The 15,141-nt window shown below is 36.1% G+C and overlaps 1 long non-coding RNA gene across 1 annotated transcript in view; it reads left to right on the top strand.

Moving 5' to 3' along the window:
• LOC128928496 (uncharacterized) overlaps nt 1–11,812 on the top strand; it is a 32,814-nt gene extending 21,002 nt beyond the window's left edge. The window contains exon 3 of the long non-coding RNA XR_013523672.1: nt 11,363–11,812. This is a non-coding gene — a long non-coding RNA (uncharacterized LOC128928496). The remainder of the gene's footprint in view (nt 1–11,362) is intronic.
• Nucleotides 11,813–15,141: the final 3,329 nt, after the last annotated feature.

Here is a 15,141-nt window from a genome sequence, read left to right as displayed (position 1 = left end):
TGTACTTTTAACTTCATTTCAGCATGCACTTCTCAGAGAACTCAACTTGTGATAAGGTATTTTTAAAAATGTAATACAGAATTATAGTACAGATCAGAAAGGAAGACAAATTAAAATTCAATAATGCTACACTTTAATATACAAAAATACATTTAGCTAAGTCACCATAGTTACACTGATTACTATGAATCCTGTTGTGCATTTTAAATAAGCTTATATCAGGATTTTTTAAAATGGCAGTAAAAAAGGGAATTTTTCAAAGCAAAACACGTACATGCTGACTACACAATTTGATATCAAATAGTGATTGCACCAACAGTGAGATAATAGGTGACCACTGTTAAACATTACCTTTAATGTTGTTGATTGCTTTTTTGAGTAAGTATTCTTTAGGATAAAAACAAGTTTATATCCTATTATCAGTGGAATAGTAAGCAATTTTATTAGTCTGTTCCAGGAATGGTTGATGAAGGAAGGAAGGAAACTTGACAAATGCTCTATTATTAAAATAAGAAACTTTTCAAAATTTGCTTATAGAGTTGACATAATTTTTGCTCAGTAATAATTATAAATATGGAACTAAATTTTACTATAAAAGCATGTTTAAATTTCATGATCTTTGATTTAATCACAGAGAGCCAAATTCAGAAATTATATAGATAAGTTAGCATCTACTCTCTAAGGTACTTTCTTGCCCTTCTGCTTTCTGCCATGGGTGACACTGAAAGAAGTCCCTTGCCAGAAGCAGTGTCCTGGGCTTTGTACTTCCCTGATTCCAAAACTGTAAGAAATGCACCTCCATTTTTGTAAATTACCCAGTAATAAGCATTCTGTATAGCAACAAAAAATGGACTAAGACATTACTAACATAAAGCTCTTCATTAGTTTGTTTTGAAAGAGTTTAAGAGAGTCCCTGATTACATCCAGAGGTTGTAGCCTGCAAATGTTACTGTTGTTCCCCTTCTACCTACCTATATTCTGAGTTCTATAGCACAGTACGGAGAAGTCATCCTAGAGAGTGCTAAATACTTGGTGCTTTTAATAATGCGAGAGGTGTCTGAACCAGAGCAACTCTGTCTTGAATAGGGGCTGCGTAAAATGAGGCTAAGTCCTCCTGGGCTGCACTCTCAGATGGTTAAGGCAGTCTAAGTCACAGGATGAGATAGGAGGTTGGCTCAAGAACAGGTTATAAAGACCTTGCTGATAAAACAGATTGCAGTAAAGAAGCCTGCCAAAACCCACCCAAACCAAGATGGTTATGAGAGTGACCTCTGATCGTCCCCACTGCTACACTCCCACCAGCACCTTGACAGTTTACAAATGCCATGGCAATGTCAGAAAGTTAAGCTTCATGGTCTAAAAGGGGGGAGGCCTGAATAATCCACCTCTTGCTTAGCATATCAAGAAATAACCATAAAAATGGGCAGCCAGCAGCCCCGGGGACTGCTCTATGGAGTAACAATTCTTTTATTCTTTTACTTTCTTAATAAACTTGCTTTTACTTTACCCTATTGAGTCACCTTGAATTCTTTCTTACATGGGATCCAAGAATCCTCTGTTGGGGGTTTGGATCTGGACCCCTTTCCTGTAGCAACAGGATTCTAAAAAGTTTATACTTTAGGAGGCATGGTTTCTCACAGCTAAAATACTTCTTTAATCTTTTGCAGGCCTTTAGAATTTATAGCTCCAACTCAATTTTTCAACTTCTTCAATGCTCATGATAGTTTTCTACCACTTTCAAGAAGCTTCCTCCTGCAACACTAGGTAGCATTTATTTATCTTTCTCCTAGCTAGTCTTGGAAATGATTGCTTATAATAATTTACTTTAACATTTAAGTATATTCAACTTAATACTTTCTTGCTGTATTTTTATTTTTTTCTCTAATTTTAAAAGTATTCAATGTGTTCTTTTCCCCCAAATATTGTAACTTTTACACAGGGATGAACTATGACAAATATTTATTTTGTATCCATTTTCCCCCCAAAATATTGTAACTTCTAGCAGGGATGATCCATGGGTATGTTTAAAGTTTTGTAACTATTTTATTAAATTGAACTGAGAGTAAATCTATTGTGGCTAATGCTGTTCTTAGTGTTATCTTCAGTTAATATGGCTGAATGAATGGGGCAAGCCATTCAGAAATAGTGCATTTCAAATGTGTTTGGTTTCCATTAATAAAATTCAATATAGATATGAGGCTCACTCTACCGAAAAATCTGAAGACTCAATAAAAGAATAAAATAAAACATATCTATTTTATTTTATAGCTTTGGAATTTAGTCATAGCTATATTAGGAGCTATACATAATGGAAATGCATTTTAAATGTACAGTTTTCTTTAACTAGGTTATAATTGGGCTTCTTTTGCTTGATTCCTCTTTATCTCCCTAAATTACATTGGTGAAACAAATCTGATGTCCTGCATTGCCACTCCAGATTTCATCTCTCAGACTGAAGAAGGCAAGCACATTTGTGTGGGCTTAGTGAAATAAAGACAGGTATAATTTGTTTGGCTTTAGCCCATCTTTGCAGAATCTATTTGCTCGATGGTGAAAATATTCAGACACTGTTCTAAGAGTTAGTAAAAAGATCAGGGGTACTAAAGAACAGTAGTACTTTTACATAGTCTCTCAATTTTATATTTAAATACTAATGATGCATACATATTATTTACAATTCACATCAATATTATGTTTAATTCACTGATTTTTATTTTGACACAGTAGTTTATATAGATAAACAGGTAATTTACAAATAAAATAGTTTCTTCACAGTTTATGTGTGGATTCGTTTACATATTAAACAAATATTATAGAGTCCCTACTACCTGCCAAGCCCTGTTCCAAATTTTTGGAATACAGTGGTAAATAAAAGAGAGAGAATAAAATTCTCTGTCTTTAGAGAGTTTGATTGCTGATGCTTCAGAATCAAATGTTACGCAACTTACATATGAGTAGTTTTTATTAATGTATAAAAATATAAAATTGATCTGTATAAGCAATCTTGTTGCCATACTACTAAAACAGTGTTAGCCCTCATTGCGAAAATAGCCCTCACTGTTTTAATCATGGCATAGACATGACGTTTAGCAGCTTAAAATCCACCTGATAATGGTCGATGTTTTTTCCTCATGCCTATTATTTGTGGGTAACAGGTGAGAAGTATGTAATAACACCATAGCATTCCACTGGCATTCATACCACATAAAAAGTACGAGATTTTCAAAAGAGATGGTGGATGGATAGATAAATAGATAATAGATAGATAGATTGATTGATTCCACAATCACAGAAACAGATATTTATATACATATATACTCAACTGTGTGTGAGTGTATGTCTTTGTGTCCGACAAGCTGATTGCATAGCAGCACAAATTAGAAACTAGGTGACTATCTCCCTTGGGGGCACCCCACTCATCACCACACAAGAATGCTGGCCTAAGGTGTAACATTTTAAGAGAGCTGGGATTGCACACCTTCAGGCAGATATGTGACAGATGAAATGAAAATATAGATGGATTTATAAAAATATTTCAAGAAAGTTGTCAGCTTTGCTTACTTTTTTGCTGAGCAGCCTCAGGAAAAAAATGGGAAATTACCAACTAAGATGGGGTTGTGAAAATCAACACAGAGGGAAACAAGACGGTCCTGCTAATCCGATAGCACACTCATTTGAACAACTGCATTAATGAGACGGCAAGGTGCTCAATTGAGAGAGTGGCAGTGTATTTTTCAAGACATGAATTTTATATTTACATTTTCAGTTAGCTATATTGTTGAGTTCTGTTTCCTAAGTCAAAAAAATAATAGAATAATTGAGCTACCTGAAAAATAATTGTAAGGCATTTGGAGACAAGACAAGGTGTTAATCCATTAGGGACAGAAAATTTAACATCTTCTAGCTCTGTGGAAACAGTGGATAGAAAACAATTTAGCGAATTCAATACATTAATCAATATTCAATTTTATTTTATATTGTCTTGACATCAGTTGATATTCTGTTCTTTCTTTTTAATATCCATAATATTTGATGTCAGCCAATACTTGGAATGACTTTGTTAATGCAATATTTTTTATAAGCAATGATTATTAGTAATTTACAAACTGCAAGAACAAAAACTGTCTTGGTTTTTGAGTATCAGCATGAGAAAAAGATCAGTATAAAATTTCTTGATGATAAAATTGTCTCAGGGATCTGTTCTGAGCTCTAGGGAATGATGCAATGGAAATAATTTAGGATTTGCCATAAGAATTTCAGGGCTCAAGGGCATATATGCCACAGTTACCATTTGTACTACACTGTACAATGCTGCCTCAATGAAAATGGCCATACATAATTCAGAATATTTTCTTTTTGTAAAAGTGAGCATTTTATTAAAGTATAACACTTACATAGAAAAGTATATGTTTCATTAGCATATGACTTGAATAATTTCACAAATTGACTTTGCTAAAAACCAATAACCTAATTTAGAAACAGAGTACTTACTAACATCCCAGAAGCCTTTCTTATGATCCTATCCAATCTCCACCTTCTCCAAAGATTAGCTTCTAAAAGGTTATTCACTTTTTATAATTAAGGTGAAAATTGCACCACATAAAATCAGTCACTTTAAAATGCACCATTTAGTAGCAATTAGCACATTCACAATGCTGTACTATCACAAGCTTTAGCATATGTTAAAATATTTTTATTACGCCAAGAGAAAACCTTATATCCATGAAGTAGTCACTTCTCATTCTTTCTTCTCTCCAGTCCCTGATAACTACTGGGACTGTTTTCTTTCCCTCTCTGTGGATTTATCTATTCTGGGTATTTCTAAGCCTTTTTCTCTGTGGATTTATCTATTCTGGATATTTCATATGGAATCACACACTATGTGACCTTTTGTGTCTATCTTCTTTCACTTAGCTTGAAGCTTTTGAGGTTCATCCATGTTGGAGCATTTATTAGTGCTGTATTCTTCCCTTTCCATATCTGAATAATATTCTGTTGTATATAGAGTTGACCCTTGAACAACATAGGGGTTAGGAGTACTGATCCCATGTGTAGTCAAAAAGCTGCATGTATCTTTCAACTCCCCACCAAATCAACAACTAATGGATTACTGTTGACTTAAAACCTTACTGTTAACATAAACAGACAATTAATACATACTTTGTATATTGATGTATTATACAACTGTATTCTTACAATAAAATAATCTAGAAAGAAGAAGATGCTATTAAGAGAATCATAAGGAAGGGAAAATATATTTTCTACTCATTAAATAGAAGTGGATTATGATAAAGGTCTTTATTCTCATCATCTTCACATTGAGTAGGTTGAGTAGGAGTAGGAAAAGAAGAGGTTGGTCTTGTTGCATGTGTGACAGAGGTAATAAAATATCTGCACAATAGTGGACTCAGAGTTCTAACACATGTTGTTCAAGGGTTGACTGTATACATCTTGCACCACAGTTTGTTTATCTATTTATTTGTTAATATCTATTTAGTTTGCTTCCACCTTTTGACTATTGGGTATGGTACTGCCATGAACATTTGTGTGCAAGTATTTTTTGAAGCTCTTTTACTAGTTTCTTTGGGTATATACCCATAAATAGAACTGCTGGTTCATATGGTAAATCTGTATTTAACTTTTGGGAAAACTGTCAAATTGTCTTCCACAGTGACTACGTTATTTTACATTTCTACCAACAATGCACAAGTGTTTAAATTCCCCAACCTCACCAACACTTATTTTCTGTGGTTTTGTTACCACTATCCTAACGGGTATAAAGTGCTAGTTTATGGTAGTTTTGGTTTGCATGTCCCTAATGACTAACGATATTGAGTATCGTTTTATTTGCTTGTTTGCCCTTTGCATACCTTTTTAAGAGAAATGTCTATTTAAGTCATTTGTCTATTTTTAATTGAGTTGTTTATATTTGTATATAGTCGTAAGAGTTCTTTATATATCTAGATAGTAATCTCTCATCAGATATATAATGTAAAAATATTTTCCCCATTTTGTAGGTTTTCTCTCTTTCTTTATAATATTCTTTGATCCACAGTTTTTTATTTCAATGAAGTCCAATTTTTTAGTGTTTCTTTGCTTGTACTTTTGATGTCATATCAGAAAATCTTGTGTACCAAATCAAAGGTTATAAGAGTTTACCCATATGTTTTCTTTTAATCGCTTTATAATTTGATTCTATATTGAAGTTACCAGTCTTTTATGAGTTAATTTTGTATATATTGTGTGTATATATCTATATTTTTTACATATGGATATCTTGTCGTCTGTCCCATCACCATTTTCTGAAGAAACTATCCTTTCCCCCATTGAATTGTCATGGCAGATTTGCTAAAATCTATTGGCCATTGATGTGTGGGTATACTTCTGAACTTTTAATTCTATTCCATTGATCTATACAGTATATCCATCCTTATTCTAGTACCACACCGTTTGGACTACTATAGCTTTGTAATAGAAATGTTAATATTAGAAAGAACATGTCCTCTAGCTTTGTTGTTCTTGTTCAGTATCACTTTGGCTATTTGGGTCTCCTTGCAATTCCATGTGAATTTGAGGACTGACTTCCATTTCTGCAAAAAGAAAAAGCTTCTTGAGGGAATTTCGGCAAATGTGTAGGTCACTTTAAGTACCATTGACATCTTAATAATAAGTCTTCTAACTCATAAACAGATGCTGACTTTCCATTCATTTAGGTAATTAATTCTTTTCAAAATTGTTTTGCAATTTTTTTTATTTTATTTTATTTTTTTTTTGAGATGGAGTTTCGCTCTTACCCAGGATGGAGTGCAATGGCACGATCTCGGCTCACCACAACCTCCGCCTCCTGGGTTCAGGCAATTCTCCTGCCTCAGCCTCCTGAGTGGCTGGGATTACAGGCATGCACCACCATGCCCAGCTAATTTTTTGTATTTTTAGTAGAGATGGGGTTTCACCATGTTGACCAGGATGGTCTCGATCTCTTGACCTCGTGATCCACCTACCTCGGCCTCCGAAAGTGCTGGGATTACAGGCTTGAGCCACCACGTCCGGCCCAAAATTGTTTTGCAATTTTCAGTGTAAAACTTTTACACTTCCTTGGTTAAGTTCATTCCTAGAAATTTTGCTCTTTTGGATGTAATTGAAAAAGGAATTGTTTTCTCAATGTTATTTTTAAATTGTTTTACTGTTATAGTTTAAGCATACAACTGAATTTTATGTTTTGATTTTATATCTTGTATCTTTGCTGAATTTGTTTATTAGGTGCAATTGTTTGTGAAGGTTTTTTTGGTGGGCTCTTTAGAAATTACTGCTGATTTTTAATTCAGTAGATTATTTTAACAAGCTTTCAGCAATAAGTAAATATACCCTTTTTGAATTTAATATTTTGTGTTTGGCATTTTTGCTTGATATGTTTTTGAGATTCATTCTATTCTTTTCCATTGCTTCAGATTGTTATCTTAATTCCTGTATATTTTACATTGCTTCAGTATATCCCAATTCATTTATCTAACTTATTGTCGATGTCCTTAAATGGACAGATAGTTTCAAGATAATGCTATGTATCAAAATTTCCTTTAAGGTTGCACATTTTGTGCTTTGTGAAATCGTCAATTCCAAGGTCATGGGAATGTACTACATTTTATTAAACAGCTTTATTATTACTATTTACATTTAATTATGCAGTCTCAGCTTTATTTTATGGATCCTGGCAAGAAATAATTCTGTGGTAGACTGAATAATGACACCCAAATGGAGTCATCCTCTAATCCATAGGACCTACGAATATCACCTTCTATGGCAAAAGGGACTTTTCATTTGTAATTAAGTTAAATATCTTTATGCTGGGAGATTACATTTGAATTATCTAATCTCTCCTAGAGATTGAATTATCAAGGTAGACTCTAAATGTAATCACAGTGTCCTGATAGGAACCACACAAAGAGAGATTTGATGACAGTACCAGATACAATGACAGAAGCAAGAAATTGGGTCATGTGAGAAAGGAAACATGAGCCAAGGAGTTCAAGCAGCATTTAGAAACTAGAAAAGGCAGGAAAAAAAGATTCTATTCCTAGAGTTTCCTCAAAGAACCAGCCCACCAACCCACTTCTCTGTCAAACTGATTTAGACTTCTGGTTCCCACGTTAGCAGAACATATCATGTCTGTATATCCAATTCCAATCCTCCCCCTAATCATCCTCAAAATGTTAAGGCTATAGTGATCTGAAAAATGATGGTTTTTTGGGGGGAAATAACTGAATCCTTCCTCTTGAGGTCTTGGCCACCTTTTCTTTCAACAGGTATTAAGGCTGCAAACTAAGGTCTTGTATTTAGACAACTTTCTGCTTCTTGTTTACCTCTTTACTTTCTTTCCATCAGCACTCTCATTAGCTGTCCATCTATTTTGCCTAGCGATGTCATGTTCTGCTGACTACCTTTTCAACTCTCAGTGTGGCAGAGCTGGTCACATTGGCTGTGTGGAGGCTTCAGATGGGCTCAACAACACAGACTCTCATTTGCCAAGTTTGACATGAAAGCTTCTAACTCTGGATTTCTAATCTAACAGTAGCAGAGATTAAAGCTGGATCCCATGACATTTAGCTCTTACTCAAAGACCAACAGGTTATTTGGTAGCAAGCTTGTTATACTGGATACCTTTTATCCCGATAGGTTCACAGGTTTAATTTTATAAAAATGGATGCTTATTTATAAGATGAGTTTAACATTTCTGCCTGCAGAGCTTGAGCCAAAACCACTATCTGGACCTTAAGGGATAACTGAACCACAGGTGTTAGAATCCACATCACATCTGATGAAAAACTCAGTTCATAGTGAAGGATGTGTGGGAGTGGGCCCATTACCATGAGATGTTTTTGTATCACATAGTCCACTATTCAGAAACTGTGGTCTGGTAGAGAATTGGAATAATCTTCTGAAGGTGCAGCTGAAGCATGAGCAAGAATGGAGTGCCACTGTGTCTATGGCATTGTGTCCCCAGTGGTAAGAATGCACAGGTGTTGGAATCAGCATGTGAAAGCAGGGTGGGTCCCAGTTATCATCACTAACCATGTGCCAGTGGGAGACTGTGCTTTTCATCTTCACAATCTGGATTCTGCAGGGTGAGATGTCCTGGCCACGAGAAGGTGGTAAATCGTTATCAGGGAATATAAATAGGGTTTAATTGCACTACAAGCTCTGGCTGCAGAAAAAGGCCACAAATCATGTAAGGCGTAATTAGCCCTGAAAGCAGAAAGAAGTAAGACTACTGCTGCATATGAGGGCAGGGAGGAAACCAGTCGGTGCTCTTGGTACTCCCTGGTATGGCTGTGACTGTATAAACACAAGTGCAAGAAATCTAGTCATAGAAAATCATGTTTTCCTGGGTTAGAAACGCCTCAGAAATAAATACTTTGGGTCATGCCATTTGGTAAATAACTAACGCAAGTAGAAGTAATAGGATACGTTGAGTGGACTTCAGAGTGGACAGTGGCAAAGGGAGAATGTGTGGGGGCTGTGGGAGTGTTTACAGAATTGGTTCACATGATTATGGAGGCCAGCAAGCCCCAAATGTGCGGAGTGGACTGGCAGCCTGGTGACTGAGAGCGCATGCGTCACTTCAAATCCCACGGCTCTCTGGTAACTGAGAGCACATGCGGCACTTCAAATCCCACGGCTCTCTGGTGACTGAGAGCGCATGCGTCACTTCAAATCCCACAGCTCTCTGCTGGCAGAATTCCTTCTTGCTAGGGGAGGTCAGTTTGTGTTCTGTTAAGGGCTTCAGCTGATCAGATGAGGCCCACTCATATTGTGGAAGTCAATCTGCTTTACCAAAATTTACCATGTTCATCTCATCCAGAATAAAGCACCATCACAAAAATATCCACAATAATATCTAACTATCAAAAAGTCTCACCCCCAATCAAGCTCTTGATCTTCTCAATCTATTTTGTTATCTTCCTAGAGGGCCCAGTCAGAACCAAAAGAGTAATAAAAATAATTATTGTTGGTGAGTGTCCTGCAGGCATAGGTAAAATAATCAGAACTATTCCTAGAGAAAGGCAACAAAAGGTGATGATAGCCATAAAAATTTATGTTAGCATTACTAATACTGGTAAAGAAAAATAACTGGGCATTAGAGACAAAATGTGGAAAGGAGGTGAGAGAGTCAAGTAAAAAGGACTCCCCAGAGAACCTCCAACTGGCCTGTGCACTGGGAAAAGTTAGGGTAGAGCTAAGGAAGTTCACACCATTTGCAGAAGGGAGGAGCTCAGCCTCTTGAGTTCCTGTGTGGTGGGGTGAGAGCTGGTTAACAGGCTTCACTTTCAGTTTTAGCAAAGATTTTCTCTTTCTTCATTTTTGCCCAATAAATTCCATTGTTCTCACCCTTCTATGCATCCATGAGCCTAATCTTTCCTCGTTTTCTGACAAGAATCTGGTCTTTAACTGAGCTAAGGAGAAAGTCCTAAAACATTTTGGCACCCAACATGGGACTTGAGAAAGATTTAGTGAGATGCAAACGAAAAAATCTTTTTCTCTTTTGCTTCTAAGCCTCTTTTCCCTTGGACTTCTTCTGAGGGTAACCTGTGCCCCCACCCCAATTGCTCATGAGGGACATAAATATGGCCTCAGTCCAACCCAGCCTTTCCATGGCCTTTTCTTTCATTTTTTAGGATGGACTGGTGACCTGTGGCTCCCCACTACCTTCCCCTCCCTACCCAGACTGGGACACGTGACACAAGGGCCCCGCATGGCTGGCATTTCCCACTCAAACTCGGTAGTCACCTGCTTCCCAGGCCAGGGAATTCAGCTCCATCCCACAGCAATTAAGCTTTTCTTCCTGATGGAAGAGAGAATGGGGTGTAGCCTGGAAGTTCACACCATTAGCGGAGGGAGAAGCCTGGCCTTGTGAGTTTCTGTGTAGTGGGCCAGAAGCCAGTTAACAGGCTTCCCTTCAGCAGAAAAACTCTACTGAAAGTTTTTATCTTTTTCTATTTTTCCCAATAAATTCAATTTTTCCTCACCCGTCTATGTGTCCACAAGCCTAATATTTCCTGGTCAAGTGACAAGAACCTGGTTTTTAGCTGAATTATGGAGAAAGTCCTGCAATAGAGGAAACTTAACTGCTTTTATGAAAGCAAACAACAATGACGATGAAGATGCCTTCAAACTTAATTAAGTTACAAATTCTGACTGCCATTACTAAGTCAACGGTCTTCTCCTCTCTTGCATCTGACAAAATTTATGGCTTTATTTTCTAAGACGTGTTTCTATTTTAAAGACTAACCATGTTTTATTTCTTGAATTTAATTTTAGAGAGCCGTTTTACCCCATTTGTCTAAATTTAGCTTCCTCTTCTTCTCAGTTCTGACCAGATTGGAAAGAAGAGCTGGGGATGGTGATGAGAACCGCCATCAGGTAGGCATAATCATATGAAAACGTTTCCAGGAATGGCCGGAGATGGCTTTCTGTTTTCTTTCTGTTGTTGCTGTCATGGTGGTAAGAACAATTAACTTGAGATCTACCTTCTTAACAAATTTATTGGTTCACAATACAATGTTGTTAATTACAAGCATAAGATTGTACAGCAAATCTCTAGAACTTGCTTGTCTTACACAGCTGAAACTTTAAAGCCAATGAAAATCAACCCTTCACCATTTCCCCTCACCCCAGCACTGCCAACTTTCCTATGATTCTGTTTCTCTGGGTATGACTAGTTTACATATCTTATGTAAGAGAAATCATGCAGGATTTATAGACTGGTTTGGAGATTGGTTTGTGTTACTTAACATGATGTCCTCCAGGTTTATCCATGTTGTCGCATATGGCAGGATTTCTTTTATTTTCAAAGCTGAGTAATGTTTTATTGTAGTTATATACAACATCTTCCATATCCACTTATTCCATTGATAGGTATTCATGCTGTGTCCATATTTTGGCTGTTGTGAACAATACTGTAATAACAGGAGTGTACATATCTCTTTGAGATTTTCAATTATTTTGGATATATACCCAAAGTTGGATTACTGGATCCTACAGTAATTTTATTTAAATTTTTTTTTTTTAGGAAACTACATAATATTTTCCATAGCAGCCTTACAATTTTTCATTCCTATCAACAGTATATAAGGATTCCAGTTTCTCCTTATTCTCACTAAATCTTGGTATCTTTTTAAAATGGTCACCATCCTAACCCATGTAAAGTGTTAAATCATTGTGGTTTTGATTTACATTTTTCTGAGAATGAGTGATGTAGAGCATTTTTTCTCAAATCTGTTGGTCATGTGTATGTGTTCTTCAGAGAAATGTCTATTCAAATTTTTTGCCCATTTTAAAATCAATTTATCTTGTTATTGAGTTGCAGAAATTTCAGATGTATTTGGGATATTAACACAAATATCCAAATATTTTCTTCCATTCTGCAGGTTGCCTTTTCATTTTGTTAATTACTTTCTAAGATGTACAGAAGCCTTTTAGTTTGAAGTAGCCCCACTTGTCTGTTTTTCCTTTGTTGCTTGTACTTTTGTGGCAACTCTGGAAGGGGAATGTGGTGTGGATCGTGGTGATGAGATCAGTTACCCTGAAAGGCAGAGAATCAAATGAACCTAAGGATATCGAATTACAAATAAAAAATTATAACTAGCATTTTGAGAAACATAAGATTTTGAAAACCAAAATGAAGAGGGAATTCCAAGCAAACCCAGCCTACGGAGGGCTAATATTAAGTGCTAAAAAAGGGTATTACAACATAGGAAGTTGAGGAATCATAAAAGTCTCAGAAAAGTATTACCAGACGGAGCAGGGTAGAAATTGATGCTAGAACAATGGTTATATACTAAAACCATAAAATAGCAAAGAGATTCAAGATCAAGTAAAGAGCAACAAAGGTAGGGAGGAAAACTGATTTCATTTGAGGAGAGAATATGTGCTCTGATTGGTTTATTCATTAATTCTTTCATTTGTCCAATGCACATTGCTGTGCTATTTAGAGGCATACAATAGTTAACTGCATTTAAACAAGATCAATAAATAAGTGAATTCTAAAATAAACAAATATGCAATAAATGCTATCATTGAATAAATACGGAGATTCTGCTGGCACATAGCAAGAGGATGTCAAGTTGGGTTTAAGAAGAAAAACCCAGAGGTATTGATATTTACAATGACATTTGAAATATAAAGCCTAGGAAAGGGAGGGGAGTGAAAACAAATGCACGGAAGTTAGTATAATCATGGAGGCAAAGCGGGTAAGTCAGAGTCAACATCCTGAACACGCTCTGCAATAGAACTCAAGTGAAGCTGATTCTAAAAATTACTTGGATACACAGACTCTAGGATTTCTAACTTTTAATGTTCAGAGTTGGCATCTTGGGAATATACATTTAAAAAACCCCCCACCCATGATGCTGTTAGTCTCCCCCTCAGTGCATAGACCTACATTCTGGAAGTTCCATCTTGCAGAAAATAATCATTTAGGGCCAAACATAAAAGGATCAAGGCATGAATAGCTGTAAAGCTAAGTCAGTCTGGACCTTTGAGCAGTCAAAGCACAGGAAGGTGAACAGAGCAGATGAAAGATGATCCCTGGGAGACTCTCCAGTACTGACTGTCAGGCTCAGGCTGCTTTGTGTAAAAAGTGTCAGTTCTACAACTGGGTATCAATTAAAATAAGAGCAGATTTTGCAGAAAACACAATCAATGTGTTTAAGGTATGTTTTACATGAATTAAACTGGAGGCGATTTCAAATTAGCAGAGGCATAAAAACAGAAAAAATAACGATGGATAAAGACACGGTAGACTTTTTGAGTATCCAGCTAAAATGAATGCAGCTGCAATTGTTTGTGGAGATGCTGACAGTAGGGAGACATGCATCACTAACTTGGCTGTTTGGACTAAGTAATAGGGAATGGAGGAATTGACTTGATTAAAGTTGTATTGCCATTGGAATGTTGGTGTGAGATTAGTTTTGGTCATTTCACTTGTGGTGGAATTAACCAGCTGATGTGACTCCCAAGATAGATTGCATCTCAACGTCTTATAGTTTACACACTAAAGAATTCTTCCTTAGGCCAAGTTCAAGGTGAAATGCCTTCTTAGTCTGTAGCTGCAAGCATGACTTGTTTAACTTAGAAGATATGGAATTGATGATATCTTTTTATGACCATGATGCAGTGTAGAATGCTGGGGCTTTTAAAATTATCTGTTTTCTTCACAAAGCCACCTTTGTTTTGGGGGAATCATAACTTACTGTGGTGCAAAAGTAATCACGGTTTTTGCTATTACTTTTAATAATAAAAACTGCGACTACTTTTGCACCAATCTAATAACGTAAGCAGAATAACTATTGTGAAACCATGCTTGAACTTGTATTGTCAAATTCTGTTGCTTCAGTGGGTTTTTTCAAGTAATTTTTTCTTAAAAAATAAAGCTATTTGACAGTTTATTTTAAATCAAACACCTTGTCTATATAGGCAATGAAAATGGGAGAAATAAACTACTATCCACTGAATATAATAAATCATAATTATAAATCAAGGCCAGCTCTATGCAAGTTGAAGAATTTGTCCATGTTTCTTCATGAAGCCCCTGATTTCCTCCTGAACAAGAGGCCTACTCTTTTAGTGGAAGGTCTCTTCTATCTCTAATCAAAACTGGTTTAACTGTGCCCCAAACTATCAAAGGATATTATATTTAATAAAGAAATAATAAAGTAAAGTATTAAAAATGACAAGATAATTATTTGTATTTTAACTAAAATAAAGCGTGAGTATATGTGTACGTTTTAAACCCTATAGAATGTGAATGGAGTGGTCAGATTTTGCCTGAGTAATTGGCCTAACATACCCTTCCTTCCCTAATTTGCAGTATTTTAAACTGAATCACTTAATTTCTTATATTAGAAACAAATGGTATTCAATACATGATTCTTGCTGGAGCAGAATAAACAGATGACTGGCTTAGGGCCAGTCCAGGGTCAGTTTCTGCAATAACCCAGGCACACTTCATCCTCAGTGCTTCTTGCACTTGCTGTCCCTTCGAAGTTTAGATATCCTTGTACCTTTTTCCTTTGAGGGTTCATGCAAATTTTTTCTTCTCAGTCAACGTTTTCAGGATCATCTTCTAACAAGCTTAACCCAATGACT

Source organism: Callithrix jacchus, chromosome 11 (genome assembly GCF_049354715.1).
Source record: "Callithrix jacchus isolate 240 chromosome 11, calJac240_pri, whole genome shotgun sequence".
NCBI lineage: Eukaryota > Metazoa > Chordata > Mammalia > Primates > Cebidae > Callithrix > Callithrix jacchus.
The sequence above is the reverse complement of the archived record's forward strand: the minus strand, read 5'-3'. Positions and strand labels throughout refer to the sequence as shown.